This window comes from Heliangelus exortis, chromosome 3 (assembly GCF_036169615.1).
Source record: "Heliangelus exortis chromosome 3, bHelExo1.hap1, whole genome shotgun sequence".
Classification (NCBI taxonomy): domain Eukaryota; kingdom Metazoa; phylum Chordata; class Aves; order Apodiformes; family Trochilidae; genus Heliangelus; species Heliangelus exortis.
In genome coordinates this window covers 49319807-49334782 of record NC_092424.1, presented here as the reverse complement: position 1 = coordinate 49334782, position 14976 = coordinate 49319807, and the positions used below count along the sequence as shown (strand labels likewise).

The 14976-nt window shown below is 39.4% G+C and overlaps 1 long non-coding RNA gene across 3 annotated transcripts in view; it reads right to left on the bottom strand.

Moving 5' to 3' along the window:
• Positions 1-2213: 2213 nt before the first annotated feature.
• LOC139794659 (uncharacterized) overlaps positions 2214-14976 on the bottom strand; it is a 46741-nt gene continuing 33978 nt past the window's right edge. Inside the window, exons 3-4 of one of the 3 annotated variants that reach the window (XR_011725216.1) lie at positions 8982-9114; positions 2214-3221 (exon numbers count right to left, since the gene is read on the bottom strand). This is a non-coding gene — a long non-coding RNA (uncharacterized lncRNA). Of the gene's footprint in view, positions 3222-3876; positions 4922-8981; positions 11290-14976 lie in introns of those variants that run through there. The other 2 variants (XR_011725217.1, XR_011725218.1) reach the window with 2 other exon arrangements.

Sequence of the window (14976 nt, the reverse complement as noted above, 5' to 3'; positions counted from 1 at the left end):
GCGCAGCCCACCTCACATCGTGGCGGCCGCGGCCGCCGCTGTCACCCGCTTCTGCGTGCGTGTGTGTGTATGTGCGTGCGTGTGTATGGGTGTGTGTGTGTGTGTATGTGTATGTGTGCGTGTACCGGTCCCCTCCCGCCGCCGCAGTATCTCCCCCTTCGCTGCCGCCCGCCCCGCGGCTCTGCTCAGGCTCCCTCCGCCTCCTCAGAGCTCTGTGTGCCGCCAGCCAGTCACCAGCGGGGCTTCTCCCGGATGCTGCCAGCGGCGACTGCTGCTGCCGCTGCTGCTGCTGCTACCGCCACCGCCCGCCCCCACAACCATCCTCCTCCTCCTCCTCCTGCCGCCGCGGAGGGCGCCTCCCCCGCCTCACAGTCGCTCCCCCTTGCCTGACAACGCGGAAGCGCAGCGCCCCGGGGAGGAGCAGCGGTACCGACGGCCACTACCGCGGCACCCTGCCTGGCAGCAGGGGGGCGGCCGCGCATGCGCCCTAAGAATGCCGGCACCCGGATGTGGTGGGGGGGCCGGTCCCCCCCGAGGTGCGTGGGGGCTGGAGCGGTGTGTGAGGGGTTCGGGGCTGCGGCGCCCGGAGTACCGCGCCGGGCTTGAGCTGGGTAGTGGCCCCCAGCCAGGCGTAGGTGGGAACGGGTAACAGGTGGTGGCGGCCGCTGCCGTGGCCAGCGCTGTGCCTGCCGCCGGCGTTCCGCTGGAGGCGCACGGCACGTCCCGGGGAGCCAGGCGAACCGGCCGAGCTGCCCTGGCGAGAGCCGCTCTTCGCGGCTGGTGACAGGCGGAAGATCCCTCGGCGGCTGCGCAGGAGGATGGGGCAGGAGAGGACTGCGTCTCACGCCGTGGCGGCCCGGGCGTCGAGGCGGACGTCAGACGGGGTTAGGGCAGCGCCGGCGGTTTCCCTGGGGCCGCGGCATCCGCCGGGGAGCAGCGAGTGGCGGCCGAGCTGGGGGCAGGCGGGAGGGGAGTTTCCAGCGGCGGTAGCGCCCAACCGGAGAGGTGTGACCCCCCCACATACACACCCCCGTCATCCTAAGCATCGTGCTGGGGAAGGATGCGCGGGTGGGGGGGGCGAAGGTCGCTGCGCAGCTGGGCAGGAGCGAGCGGAGAAGTCACAGCCAGACCTCACCTTGGCAGTAAAGTACTTCGTTCTTAAAATTAATTTAAGCAGGTAGCACCGGGCTGTACATTTCTTTCTGCTCCCCGCTACTATAGTACTCTATTCTGTATTTATTTTTCTAGTAGTACTACTCTGAATTTTTCTGATTATTAAGTGGTCAGGTAATAGATACTGCTCTTGCCTCAGTCGTTGTTATGTTGGTAAAGGTAATTATTAGTTGTGATTCTTTTCTGAACTTCGTTTTCAAGTAAAATGAACTGGAAGATCAGGCATCAGTTTCGGAGGGAAAACGTGTTTCAAGGCATTAACTCACACTCCGAGCTATAGTGTGAATGCCTTCATTGTAAAAGTCTCTGCACACAGCAAAATGGTACTTTCAAGTTGTATTTTCAGCCTGATAAGCAGGTATGCTTTATTACCACAGTAAGTGTAGTAGTGCACAGAGGGATTAGTATAATCACAGAACAGCAAAATCCATCATCATGACCTCGAAAGTCAAAGTTTCACAGACTTTTCTTAGACCTGTAACCCCCTGTCAGTTTACATTGCCGGCAAGTATACCATATAAAAGGAAGGGAGACTGTTACATATTCTTACAAAGTAACTGAGTCCTGAATTTAGGGAGTTGTCCCCGTGTTCCCCTGTTGGACATTTCCTCGAATCGGCAAAATGTGAAAGAATGTTAATATATTAAGATTGTGAAAGTCATAGAAATAAAAGAAGTTGACTTAAATATTTGACTGGTAAACATTTGATATAAAAATAAACAATTTTACGAGAAAAATGTGTGAATTTTCAGTCTGCCTTTAATTATCCATTATATATTTTGGCTAACAGCTTCTAGAACTTGGTCATATATGACTAAATTGTAAATACAGACTTACAGATAAAGACGTGCAGGTGTAACTTTAGGACTGTAAGTTATTGTTGATTTGAGACCTATGGTCAGTATATGTTAAGCCAGGCCCTGCAAACACTTTCTAGTTAAAACTTTCATAACACAACTAGCATCATTATTTATAGTAACTAATATTAATCATGGGGGGAAAAAATCTGGATGAAGAATTAAAGGACTTTAACAGCAGTCTTTTTTCATATTGCAGTAATTTCCCTTTTATTGTCTATGTACTTGGCCCTTGAATCCATTCTTTAAGAGGACTATACGTTTTTAGGGCAGAGATTTATTTTCTGTTTACACTAGCATCCAACACAAGGAGGACATCATTCATTATTGTAACATTGTACTAATACTTTTAAAGATTTAGGCAATGATATAATATACACAAGGCTGTTTGGTTGGTTGGTTTTTGTTTTGTTTGTTTTTTCTGTGGGGTATTATACCACCAGTGTTAGCATGGGGCAGAGGGAATGATGGTAGTCCTGCATGAGCCAGAATGGGTCAAAGCCCCCCCCAGTTATAATGTATGTTAAGATTTATTGGAATTATCCAAGAGCAGTGGGTAGGGACTGAGATGACAGGTCCACTTGTGGTGGTTGTCATCAGTTTGTATCTGAGCCCCCAAAGGGTTTCCAGCTGTATCCAGAGAAGGCAGAATAGTCCAGGTCACTTGAGCTGCTTGGCATGGACAAGAAAAGGACCATCAGAAGTGACTTCAAGATCTCTGCTTGGCCTAAAGCTTTTGATAGTCAATCCAGACTTTGAAGACTAAGATGCTTAGCTTCCCTGAGAACTTTTTAATGATGCTTAGTCACTCACACTGCAGTGTCAGGATAGACTGAGCCCTAGCCAAACATTTCCATGCCATAAATAGAAGCTGGAAAACATTTCTGAACTAATCCAATTCAGGTTGTTCTACTGAAGTGTATGGGGCCAGGCAATGTAACCACAGCTCTAAGTTAATTTTGGAACCTTCCCTGGCTGCTGGGAAACTGCTCAAGCGTTCAAGCTGTTACCAAAAAAACATCTGGGTTGGTTGGTTTGTTTGGGTTTTTTTCTGTAATAATCTGCACTGGTGACAAATCATAAGGAGGAAATCTTGCAAGAGGTGAACTTTTCTATATTCCTGCAGCATAATTTGAATAAGCCATAAAAGAGAAGGAAATGAAGAGCATATGTCAATTAGTTGGTCAGCTCCTGGAAAAAAAAAAAAAGTGCTATTACTTGCCATAACCTCAATTAGAGATGAGCTGTCTACTGTTTGTAAATTCACACATTTCAGAAACATCCTGACTGACCATACCAGTACTGACGTAACAAGTTCCTGCCTCTGGAAGCCTGCATGGTCTTTGCCAGGCTCACAGGTCAGGGACATCTTTTTTTAAAAAACCTATGGAACAGCTTGCCTAACGCAGTATGTATGGATGCCATTAGGCTGTATGGACATGCATGGCAGAGGGAGGGCACAGACTGCTGCTGCAGAGGCTGCACCAAGATGCCTGCACATTCAGATAAGTCATCAAGCATAATGACAAGAGCATACATTGGTTGTTGAAGTATGAATTGGGAAAGTTCTGCAGGAATGATCTACCCAACTAGTACAGGTAACACAGAAGGACCCATGTAGCTATTGAGTGTTGGGCTAGAGCATGGCAAAAGAAAGAAGCATGGCTGTCTTAGGAAGACTTCAAGGAATTGTTTCTAGTTGACTGCTGTGGGTCTCTGACTGCTGGTCCACTACCAGTCATATGAGACAGGAGGAGTATAGCTGCAGTGCATTAGCAAGGGAGAATGCACAGTAAGGCAAAAGAATGCACTGAGAAGCTTGAGACTTCTGAAGGAGCTTGTGCACCATCTTCCTACTGCTATTTTGGACCAGATAAAGGCAGTGCTGGCTATTAAACTCTACACAAAAATTTACTGTATCTCATGAAAACGTTTATTGCTCAATATCTGTTCTCTTCGCTGACGATACAGTTCCTTCAAAAGTTGTTCTTCAGCATCTGTATTTTTTCAGCTCTTAAAATAAAAAATAAACAATAATGAAGTATTTAAGGAGGAGATTAAGACTGCATTTTTTTTTTCAAATTTACTTTTATAATTTTCAGCTGTATTTCCAGTACCTAAGGTTAGGTCCTACTTGTAGCATAGTCTGGCTAATTTGGCTCCAGCCAATCCCTCCTTCTTATCAATGTCTGAAGGAGTAATTTATTTTTCTGCTTATCCAAATCTTCTTTGGCCAGTGCAGACATTTAATTAATTTTGTTCTGATTTTGTACTAAAAATGCATAGTTCTCTTTTGTTCATGCAGTCTGTTGATTTCTTCTGCTTTTTTTTATATTGCATTTTATTTGAGCATGAGCCAGCTGTTAAGAATAGAGGTATTTCAACTCTAGCATCTACACTGTCTTGCTTCATGTTTTTAGTTATAACCATTTCCTCAGTTGTCTTTACACTTTAAATTTTGTGCAATCATACCAGGCAGTTTTGCTGGCTGAATATGCCCTTATTTTGTTGGTGTTTTGGGGGGTATAGTGCATAAAAAGTATTATGAGCAAGATTCACAGTTCACAAACCATGCATCTCCCTAAGAGTGTGTATAAGCTTAAGCTACACTGGTAGGTGACGTGATTTACCCAACTGGTAGTATGACATACTTTCCATTAGTACAAAACTTGCATCATTATTTGCTTTATATTGTATTGCTTCTGCAGTTTGATGTGTTCTGATGGACACTTGAAAAATATTAATGCAGAATAATACAAGCACAGAATAAGCAGCGGGGGTGAGAAGGGATCTTTGGTGCTCATCTGGTCCAGTGATCCATTCAGGAATGAACTGGAGCCAGTTTCAGAGTCAGATCACGTTGCTTGGGGTTGTGTCTAATTTTTACATATCTGCAAAGGTGGAGATTCTGTTACCTCTGCTTTTTTGCATTAGTACAGAATAAAATTACTATTTCACATCCCCATGTGCTGCATTTCTATTTTCTCAGTTTTATATTAATAGTATGCCTAAGCCAGAATTAAAACCTCAGACAAATAATGCTAGTACTGTCAGAAAAGGATTTGAACAAGATAAGGCTTTTATCCATCTAGAAAAATGAGGACTTATATTTTAATGAATATTGTTTCATATGTATTTATCATATACATTTAATGGTATTCAGTCAACTATAATATAAGTGCTTCTTATTACAGTGCTTCTTAAAGACTGATATAGCAGACCAGAGTAAATATGAAATACTATCACTTTCCATTAAATGGCAGCAAAATATTACAAGTGAAATCAGCACAAGCTTTATAAAATAGCCAAATAGCCAAATTAAGAGAAAATAAGTGTCTGCCAAGTGAGGAAGGATTTTCTTGCACTAAATGAATTAAAGCTAAACTAAGATAGACAAAACAAATTTATGCATTCTTAAAACATTGAACTTTTAAAAATGTCTTCCAAATGCATTGATCTGCTTATATACAGTATTTTGAACAAAGTGCAGAATTTCAGACAGAATCTTTCATCAGTGAGTCATTTTAAGTGACTGCCCACTACAAAAAAAAAAAAAAACCAACAAACCCCAAACAAACAAATATTACTGTCACTGTAATGAGAGGGCATTCCTGTTGTACAGTAGTTTGACAATCTAGACAAGCATTCATTTAGACTACAGAAACATAAGGCCTTTGTTAAAAATGGCTACTATTTCACTGGTATTTTCTTACTTTAAATTAATAGCACTGAATTTCATAAACTGCAAAGCTAAGCACACAAGCAAGCACGTGGACAATCCTTTTGATGATGTTGAAGCCAAAAAGTCCAAAATGCATGTATGCTTCATTTAATTTTAGGGTTCTTTCTTTTTTTTTTTTTTTTTTTTTTTTATACAGCATATTTATTTTCAGTCCTGTTACCATTCTTCTGTGAATGTAAACCCTTCCTGTAACACCAGTTCAGAAATAATAGCACCAGATACATACTTAAATTTTCTGATTTGCTTAATTGTGCAAGAAAATTTCAGATTTCTAGTTAAAAGATTTCCCATAAAAATAAGAGTATTCTGTATTGTTTAAATTCATTCCAAGTATGGTAAATAGTACCTCTTTTCACATCTTCCCCACTCCCTCCCAACAAGTGAAGCAGGAGGCAAAATTTCAGGACAGCTGAGACTCTAAAGAAAGTGCTAGTGCCCTCCAATTTAAGAACATAATAATTGGGAGTTAATAAGGCAAATAATTGATTCAGGGAAAGCAAATAGGTAACAAGGCAAATGGGTAGGAGAAGCCTGGAGTATTCAGGACAGATTCCAATTTGTTAAAGTCAATAAGGCTGAAAATACTCTTTTCTACCATTCTTTAAATTTTTTTAGATTCTGTCCCAAGACAGCTGGCTTCTTTGAGAAGGCTTTAGGCTGAACTGTTGACTTAATCCAAGATTTTTTTCAAATGAACTTTGGCATGTAGTAACTGCTTGAATTAAAGCCTAGAGGAAATTTTAAACTTTAATTAAATCAGCTCAGCAACCGCTGTAGTGCATAGTGATCCTGACCAGAATTTAGACCTATTTCTGGGATTAGGTTCAGCAACTTGATGTATTATCACTGTTTTGAGCTTTACTTCAGGCAAGGTGTATAAGGAGTCATCAAGATCTGCTCTTTCATATCTCCCTGTGAATCACCATCTCTTTTGTGGTAGCAGCCCATTTAGAGCTGGTTACAGCATCAGTTAGGAATAGCCAACATTTATTAATTATACCTATATTTTATAGTGCGTTATCATGTAGATTCTCAGGCCAAAAAGACTTTCTGAGAAACAGTGAAAGACTGTTGGCCCATAGCACCTCTCCCCTCCTCCCATATTCCCCCTGTCCCTTTAGGCAATACAGGTTAATGGGGGAAAAAAGGATTATCTTCATTTTAGCAATCAGAAATTGAGACCAACACAGAAGTGAAGCCATTCTGGTTTAGCTGTGCAATCCTCTGTTACAATTTGTACTGCTTAATACAGCTACACCTAACTGCACGATTCCCAGGGGAAGCTTCTTCATCTGGTTTAGATTTTCATTTTTCCCTTAGCCACAGAGCAAACAGCTTTCCTACAACAGTGTTGAGACATGTCCGGAGGTATCCTGGGAGGCTGCAGGTACAGCCTTAGAGTACACCCATCTCTGCCTTCCCCTCGGACTGACCTGCTCTTTCAGGGCACTGTGAGGTCCAGTGCTTTCCTGGGTGGTCGGGGCTTCCCATGGGTCCATTGGGGCCAGGCCCAGGAGCTGGGGGCAGCCCAAACACCAGCACCAGGAACCTCTGGCAATGGGCTGGGCTGGGATGTGGGCCTGTGGCCAGGCAGGGATGTGGGGAACTGGAGATGGGTCCTGCTGCAGTGTCACTGGGGCAGGGGTTGAGAGCCATGGGGGCTGCCATGGGATCCCAGGATGTGGGGGAGCCCTGGAAGGTCAGGCAGGGACAGTCAGGGCTGGTGATGCCCTAAGGGCCCTGGTATTTTCAGGCTGGCATCTAAAGTAGCAATTGATATCTGAAGGGCCATCTTAATTTATGCCCTGCAGACTTTTTTTCACTCGTATTTTTTTCTAAAAGTTCAGCAAAAGCAAATTAATTTTTTTTTTAAAGGAGAAAGATGTGCCTCATAAATAACTCTTGTAGGAAATTAAAGTGAGTTATTCCTCTGCTGTATATTTAGTGTGGACACACATTCATAGTCCTGGAAAGATTTTTTTGAGGGAAAACTGTATAACGTTGCTCCATTCACAGATTTAAATCTGTAAAATCTGGCAACAATTATGTAACGTGAATGATATTATTAAAGCTGTTTGGTTTGAGGTTTTTTTAACTTAATGTGAAAATGAGTTTAAGATTTATATCTTGCAATGTCAGTTCATCTTGGAGAAGTAAACAAAATGTTCTTTTCACCCTCAGTCTTCTAACTCCCAAGGAAGAGAATAAATTTTTTTGTGGGAGCTGATTTAAGGATAAATAAAACCTGTGCTTCCCTGATCTGTATCAGTCAGATTATGTTTCCCTTGTCACCTGTTTTCATTTGACAACATAGTTTTCGCCACTCAAATAGTTTTTCTATTTCCAACACTGCACAGTGACTTCACAAGTAGCGATGAAATGAAACAGAACTTGTAATGTCATCACAACTAAGTGCAAACAAGCAGCTTTGATTTTTATTTTTTTTAATATTAAAGAAATGCTGCACTTTGGGCACTGACTATGAAAGATTTACAAAAATCATTTTCTCATTTTTTATTGAGTTGTCACCAGTTTCCTGAGAAACTGTGCGTAGTCCCTAGCACTAGGTTTTAGTATAGTTTGTTCATTGAAATTTGGCAAATCCCTCACAGATTACTGATGGGTAGGCTGGGCTACGTATCAGGTCACTTACATTTCCACCACTTGCACGTTCCTCAGTTCCTAACCAGGAATTTGGGAGTTCTCGTTTGAAGGAACTTAAGAGACCAAGTCTGTGTTTCTGGAATCCCCCAGAGCTTCCATGTACCAGAAGCCACCACATACTTAGAACAGTCTTGGGGCTGGTCTGTGTTTTGTTGGGTGCTTTGGCATACCTTTGTCTATCTCGGTGATCTTCCACTAAACACAGGTTTTTGGATGTAAGAATTGAGGCCACTGAATAGTAGTTTCAAGGAACTATAGAAGCATAAAGTTGATAAAATGTATCTCTAACAGGTGGCTTTGTAATGCCTGTAACTTTGGAGCTTTGAGGTGTGGACAGGCATCTTCCCAGGAAAAAAAAATGTTATACCATGATACAATGTCAGCTCTTCCCAAATGCAACATACAAGCATTAACAAACATTGCCCCCCAAAAACCCTATAAATGAAACTGCTCACATAATGTCACAGAATAATGCTTTCTTCCTCACATCTTTTGAAAGAGTGGTATCTATGAGCTAAGTAAATGACTAAGAGAAAAAAGATTACCTTGTCTCCCTGTTATGTTCTGGTCTGCATCAGTTCTTATTACCACTGTCTCCACTGTAGCTGTTGAGTGAAATCAGTTCTGTGTTCAGGATTGTAATTCTCATCAGTCATGTGCAGCCTGTTGCCTCTCAGCCTGTAAGGAGAATTATGTGAGCAGTATGAGCTTTCTCTTTGGTGGCTTTGAGTTGGGTGTACATATACACACTGATGTGTTTTTTGTGAGAGAAAATATGATCAAAGAAATGCAGCTTAGACTTCAAGCAGAAAATGAAAATGTTTGTGACAATCTATCATCAAAACTGTAAATTAAACAAAGTGAAAAAATAGAACTTTTTTTATACAATAAAGAAAAACCTTTCATACAGTTGAAAGCAATGAGGAATTTCTCCTAAGAAATTAGATAGAATAACTAAATATTTAAGAAAACAGGACTGTTCTTTAAACAAGCTTCCTACCTTTAAACAAACATGTTACTCAGAAACTGTACAATAGTTCACCGAATCTCATGCACAGTAGACGTAAAACATTCTAAAATTTAATAGGAACAAAATATGCTCATGTACTTTTATGCTGGAAGATACCAAAATTAAACAAATTAAAAGAACAGCATAAATGGGGAATAGCAAGATTCTATATTGCTTTTTAATGTGCTTGGAAAAAGATTGTAATCTACCACTGCCTAATATTTAATTTCTGAAGTAATTATGTGCGATGTTTAGTGTTCATGAAATAAACATATTACTTGGAACAATGTTAGGATACCATATCCTCCCCAGTCAGAACAAACTGGACATTTGCTTTATATAATACCAAGTACACAACCTGGAGGTCAGTGACTTCCAGCACCAGTAGATTAACAGAGACACAGGCCCTAAGACTGAAGATCCTTAGGTGGAAGTTTCTTCTTGTGACTGAGAGTGAAATTTTGAGTATGCTTCAGATCACCTCAGCTGTCACAGTGTTACATGAACAATGCAATGTATAACGTAACCTCCTCTGCCTCCGTGTTTTTATGCATTTCCATCTTAGAATTTTTTCCTCAACACCCATGCCCCCCAAGGGTTTCTTTATTGCTCACATGCAAAAGATTTTCCTTGAAAATCCAAGGAAAAAGTATTTAAAAATTACTTATCATTTTATCAAAGTCTTTGAACCAGAACAGGTTTTACTGATAGAACTTGTTGTGATTCATTTGCTTAAAATTTGAGAACTTTCCAGTAATGGGCTACCAACAGATTCAAAAATACTTGCTTCCCATACCACCAGATGTCAGATAATCATCAGGAGCAGTGTCAGATGTTATGTGCTCTTGGCTTTTCTCCATCCTGGCTGCCTCCACATGTGGTTTGTTGCCCTTTATACTTTAGTCTGGAACATCCTGAAGGAACTTTGAACTTAATGTTTCCTGTGAGCTGTCTCATCACGTTTATACCTATTTCATGCTGATCTCTAAGTCTCTCATCCATCACCAATGACCTGGACTATCTCTTAAATTTGTCTTGGTTATCCTCTTCAGTACACACAGAGAATCAGACCCCTTGGTTGTCCTCCCATAACATCCATGAATCTGAAACAGCTCACACCACCAGTATTAGAAGTACTGGCATATTTGAATTCTCCCCCTACTTCTTCACCACAAGATGACCAGCTCCAGTTTTACTTCATTTTCTTCCCCAGTCTCATAAAGATTTATCTCCTCAAGGGTGTGTTCCTTTCCCAGATCCTCATCCCATAACAACTATTAAATCCCCCTGGCTTCTTTAAAATCATCTTTTCACACATTTTTTTTTTTCCAGAAAATGCAGCAGCAGAACTTACCATCCTTGCCCATCATTAACCATTGTATCATTCTTTTTACCTCTACATGCATATAGATCAGGTATCTGAAACCTATCTACAAGGCTGAGTAAGTCAGGAAGTCCTGTTCTTTTCATGCAAACTAAGTTATGCTTAAAAAAGGGGAAAAAGTTTTTTGCATCTCTTATCATATATAATTTATATCTTTTCTCATATGGTATGAACTTCTTATCCTTTCCAACACTCAGTAAACAATGTATCAAAAAAAAAAAACCAACCATAACAGAAATTAAAATAATAGATCTGAATTGCTAAACCTTATACACAGATGCCTTAAACATCACAGGAGATTGTTTTGAAAGAAAAAAAAAAAGAGCACTGTTTCTTTTCTGAAATATCTTTGTTCTCATAAGAATTATTTTAAGTATCTTAGGTTGTTCTAAGACCCTTATTTCTTGACATTCTCAGAGATGCTGAGAACAGGCTCAAGGTGGAGATGCACTTCCTTTGCCTTTAAAAGAGAAAAAAAAAACAAACAAAAAATACAGCTAATAAAAACATAATAAAACCACCCAGTTAATTAAAACCAATAAGAATTCTAACAGTATATTCCATTATATGATTAGTGAATGTATTGGTACATTATGTATTTATTAATGATCTAGAAAATACAGTTAGTGGCATCTAGGTGAGACAGTTAGTCAAAGGACTTCACAAAGCTAACGGCTATATGGCCAGCAAAATAAATTGGTAGTAAATTAATATATAGAGTGGGAAATTTTCAAATATAAATATGAATATTTCTTTTCAGTTTTTAAATTGCAGGCACTATGCCTGTAAAAAAGTTAGGGATAACCTATGCTCTGTAATAGCAAACAAATAAATTGTTACTGTGCATAATCCATGGAAATATATAATGACATATTGACATAATGATGACATATTGAATTGAGAGTGAGTTTTGTCATTTTAATCTTTATTGTCAAATGAAAATAGTTAAGGGGAGTTTAGGAAAACCTGACTTGTTTAGGAAAAATGCAAGGAGGCATTGTAGAGTAGGTCTACATCAGTCAGGAAAGAGATGAATTAGAGTCATCAGTCATATACTAATTATAGTTAAAAAGGGAAGGTTATGAGGGTTTTTCAGAAGGGGATGAGCCTGCTTCATACTTGATCATCCAAGAAGGAGATGGCAAATATGTAACCAAGAGTTAACAAATTAAAAATTGACAACAGGGAATATCTCTTATGGTACACAAAATGAAGTGCTGGAAAGATTTTAAGAGATGATATTTGGATGATTAATAATATTCACTGATAATCAGCTGACAGTTTTGAAAAATATTGCACATAGACATTAATGGATAAATTAATCAGAATTTATCTAGATTAAAGAAGGCATTTCCTCTACAGATAGGACAGCTATATGTTTTCCTTTTGGAGTTTTTTCTACTTGTAACTAACAAGTATTGTCTGCTGTCAGAAACAGGATTATATGGACTGCAGACTTAATTCCATTGGTAAACTGCTGTTCTTCTCCCAGCTGAGGCAACATTTATTTCTCTTATAATATAGTTTTGCTTAAGATTGAGTTTCTTTCTGCTTACCATATTTATAAGCATCTTAGTTTCTTTATTGCTAGTAGAGACTGAACCTTTGTGCAGGAGCTTTTCTGTTTCTGAAATTATTCTATGAATTATGAAATTTCCCTTCATGTCCTGGAACAAGCATTAGCCACTTTCTAAGGAATGTTAATGGGAAGATTCATCACTTCAAGCAATATAGGAAAAATTCCCTGTATTGTTTGTATGTGTTTGAGAAACCGCCTTAAGCTTTATATATATTTCGCAAATACAGTATCTGACATTTAAAAACTTATTAATATTTGGACAAGAATCCTGGAAGACACTTGAAATTCAAACAGCAAATATACCTGGCTATCTGTAGGAAATTTTCACTCCATACGAAGAAACTGCTTCTTCTATGAAACTTGCAGTGTTTCAGGACTGAAGGGAGTTAAGGAGGATGTGTACTTCTAACTCAAAAAGACTTTTAAAAGAAGGTGCATGTGCATATACTTTTTTAAAGATTTCCTGGTGTATTATAGACTTAACGTGGCCATTCCCATACACAATTTTACTACTGTATGTCTGTTTTTCAGCTGTGTTGAGGTTTGTGAATGAACACTGGACTGGTTATTTCACTTACAAGCTTTCATGTTATCCCAATATTTTTTTTTACGTTGAAACATAACAATGAAATTCACCCTTGAATGTTTGGTTTCAAAGCATGCGGTACTATTGCTATTTTTATATCATTTGTTCGGGTTCTTTCAAATGTGGTTTATATGCATTTGATTTGGTTTTTGTTGTGGAGATTAAAAATCAAAACAAGAAGCAAAAGACTGAATCAAATGTTAATCTCAAAAATAAGGGCATCATGCCTTGGAGTGTATGAAATTCAGGCCTTCAAGGGCAGCACATCCCAGTGGTAGGATCACTCAAGTGAGAAATTCCTGCCACGGGATATGACTGAAATCAATGTTGATACGAAGCAGGAGTAACTGCATAATTGCTCAGACACTAGAATGGCAGGAACTCTATAAAATCCCTAATTAGAGAGAAAGAAATCTTGATGTATGATACATGTGTTGACTTAAGTCTGCATCTGCCCCTGTAATAATCACCTGGGGTTGTGCTGGGGAGCCCTTGTTGTAGGCTACCCAGGGCTGCAGTCATACTCAACATCAGCATCTTAAAAGCAATTCCTCTTTTAGCCTGCAAGTAAAAATCAGTGCAGAAGTAAGAGCTAATACACTGCCAGAGAACAGAGCAGAAAAAAATGTCAATCTGCTCCCACAAATATCTTTCTATGGCCGAACTTCAGTTCTTGACTGAGCTGCCCCTTGCTGTCAGATCTGGCAAATGCATGAAAAACACGAAATTTGTGTTTAATGAAGAAGCATTGGAGATGTTAAACTTACTATGAAAGTAGTTTTTTCTCTAGCTTACCAAACAAGAGAAGGATCAAAAGAGAGTACAATCAGTTCCTCTGGAAAGAGTTCAAGGAACAAGTAAATTTCTCTAGCAGTGTGAAATTCCCTATTAAAGTGAAGTCCCTGAAATACATTTCTATTAACCAGAAACACAATGGTGAGCATACCTAAAAATCAGGACAATTACTTCTGACTCTTGCTGTAATGTGACCTTCCACTTAATATTTTGTTCGTCTGTACAGTCTGATTATGATAAAATGAAGTCACTATATGTGTCTATACTTAGCCACCTACCAGAAGCTGAGATAGTACTCTAAAAGGAATAGGTACCAGGCACAACAATAATTTCTGAATCTGTTGGTATCCAAAAATAGCTGGAAAGAAGATATAACCATTGTATGCTCAAACATGGCCAGCATCTTGTCCTTATGAAAGGAGGCACTGACAATTCTCAGCAGTAATATCTCTCTGATTATTAGTGTTTCTCTGTTAACTTTAGTCAGCCGTGAAGAACATACCTAAGGATGGTGAGATGGTACATAATGATGTAGGTCTGAAATTTTTAATTGAAATTCTCTGTGTGATGAATGATGTATTAACTCTAGGTTGGACTGGATCTTTAATATCCTGCCCAGTGAATGAATCTCAGGAGTCTTATGTGTAGGAGCAAATTTACAGCAAATTTTCTCATAATATGAAAGGATAACTTAGTCTTAGGGTTTCTTCAGTTTGGTCTTCCATCTAGTAAGGAAATTAGTTAATTCTGAGTGTTCAACAGCATCCCAAAATTGTGTGCATGTAAATACAGAATTGGTTTTGTAAATACAGCAAGAGACCAGTGTAATAGCTGTTTCAGTCTCTGCACTGTAAAATGTTCTTCACAGTATGTGCAGGTGAGAATAATATTTAGAAAACACTTGTTTGCATAAAGGAACAAACTTTTCTTGCACAAATTATTTAGAGGATGCACTTCTTAAATGGACAAAATTAACTTAACCAGACAGGCATCCTATTTATACTCATGTGATTAATGACATTTTTAAAATTCTGCATTTGCTAAGCTTCAAGTTTGTTGGTTCTGTTCTGAAAATTAGGATTCCATGTCTATTGTCTGCTTTTTTGATAAAATATACCAAGTTTCTAAATAAAAAGACTTGTTTAATTGGAAGCAAAGCATACTATTTCTGAGATAAGAAAATCAAG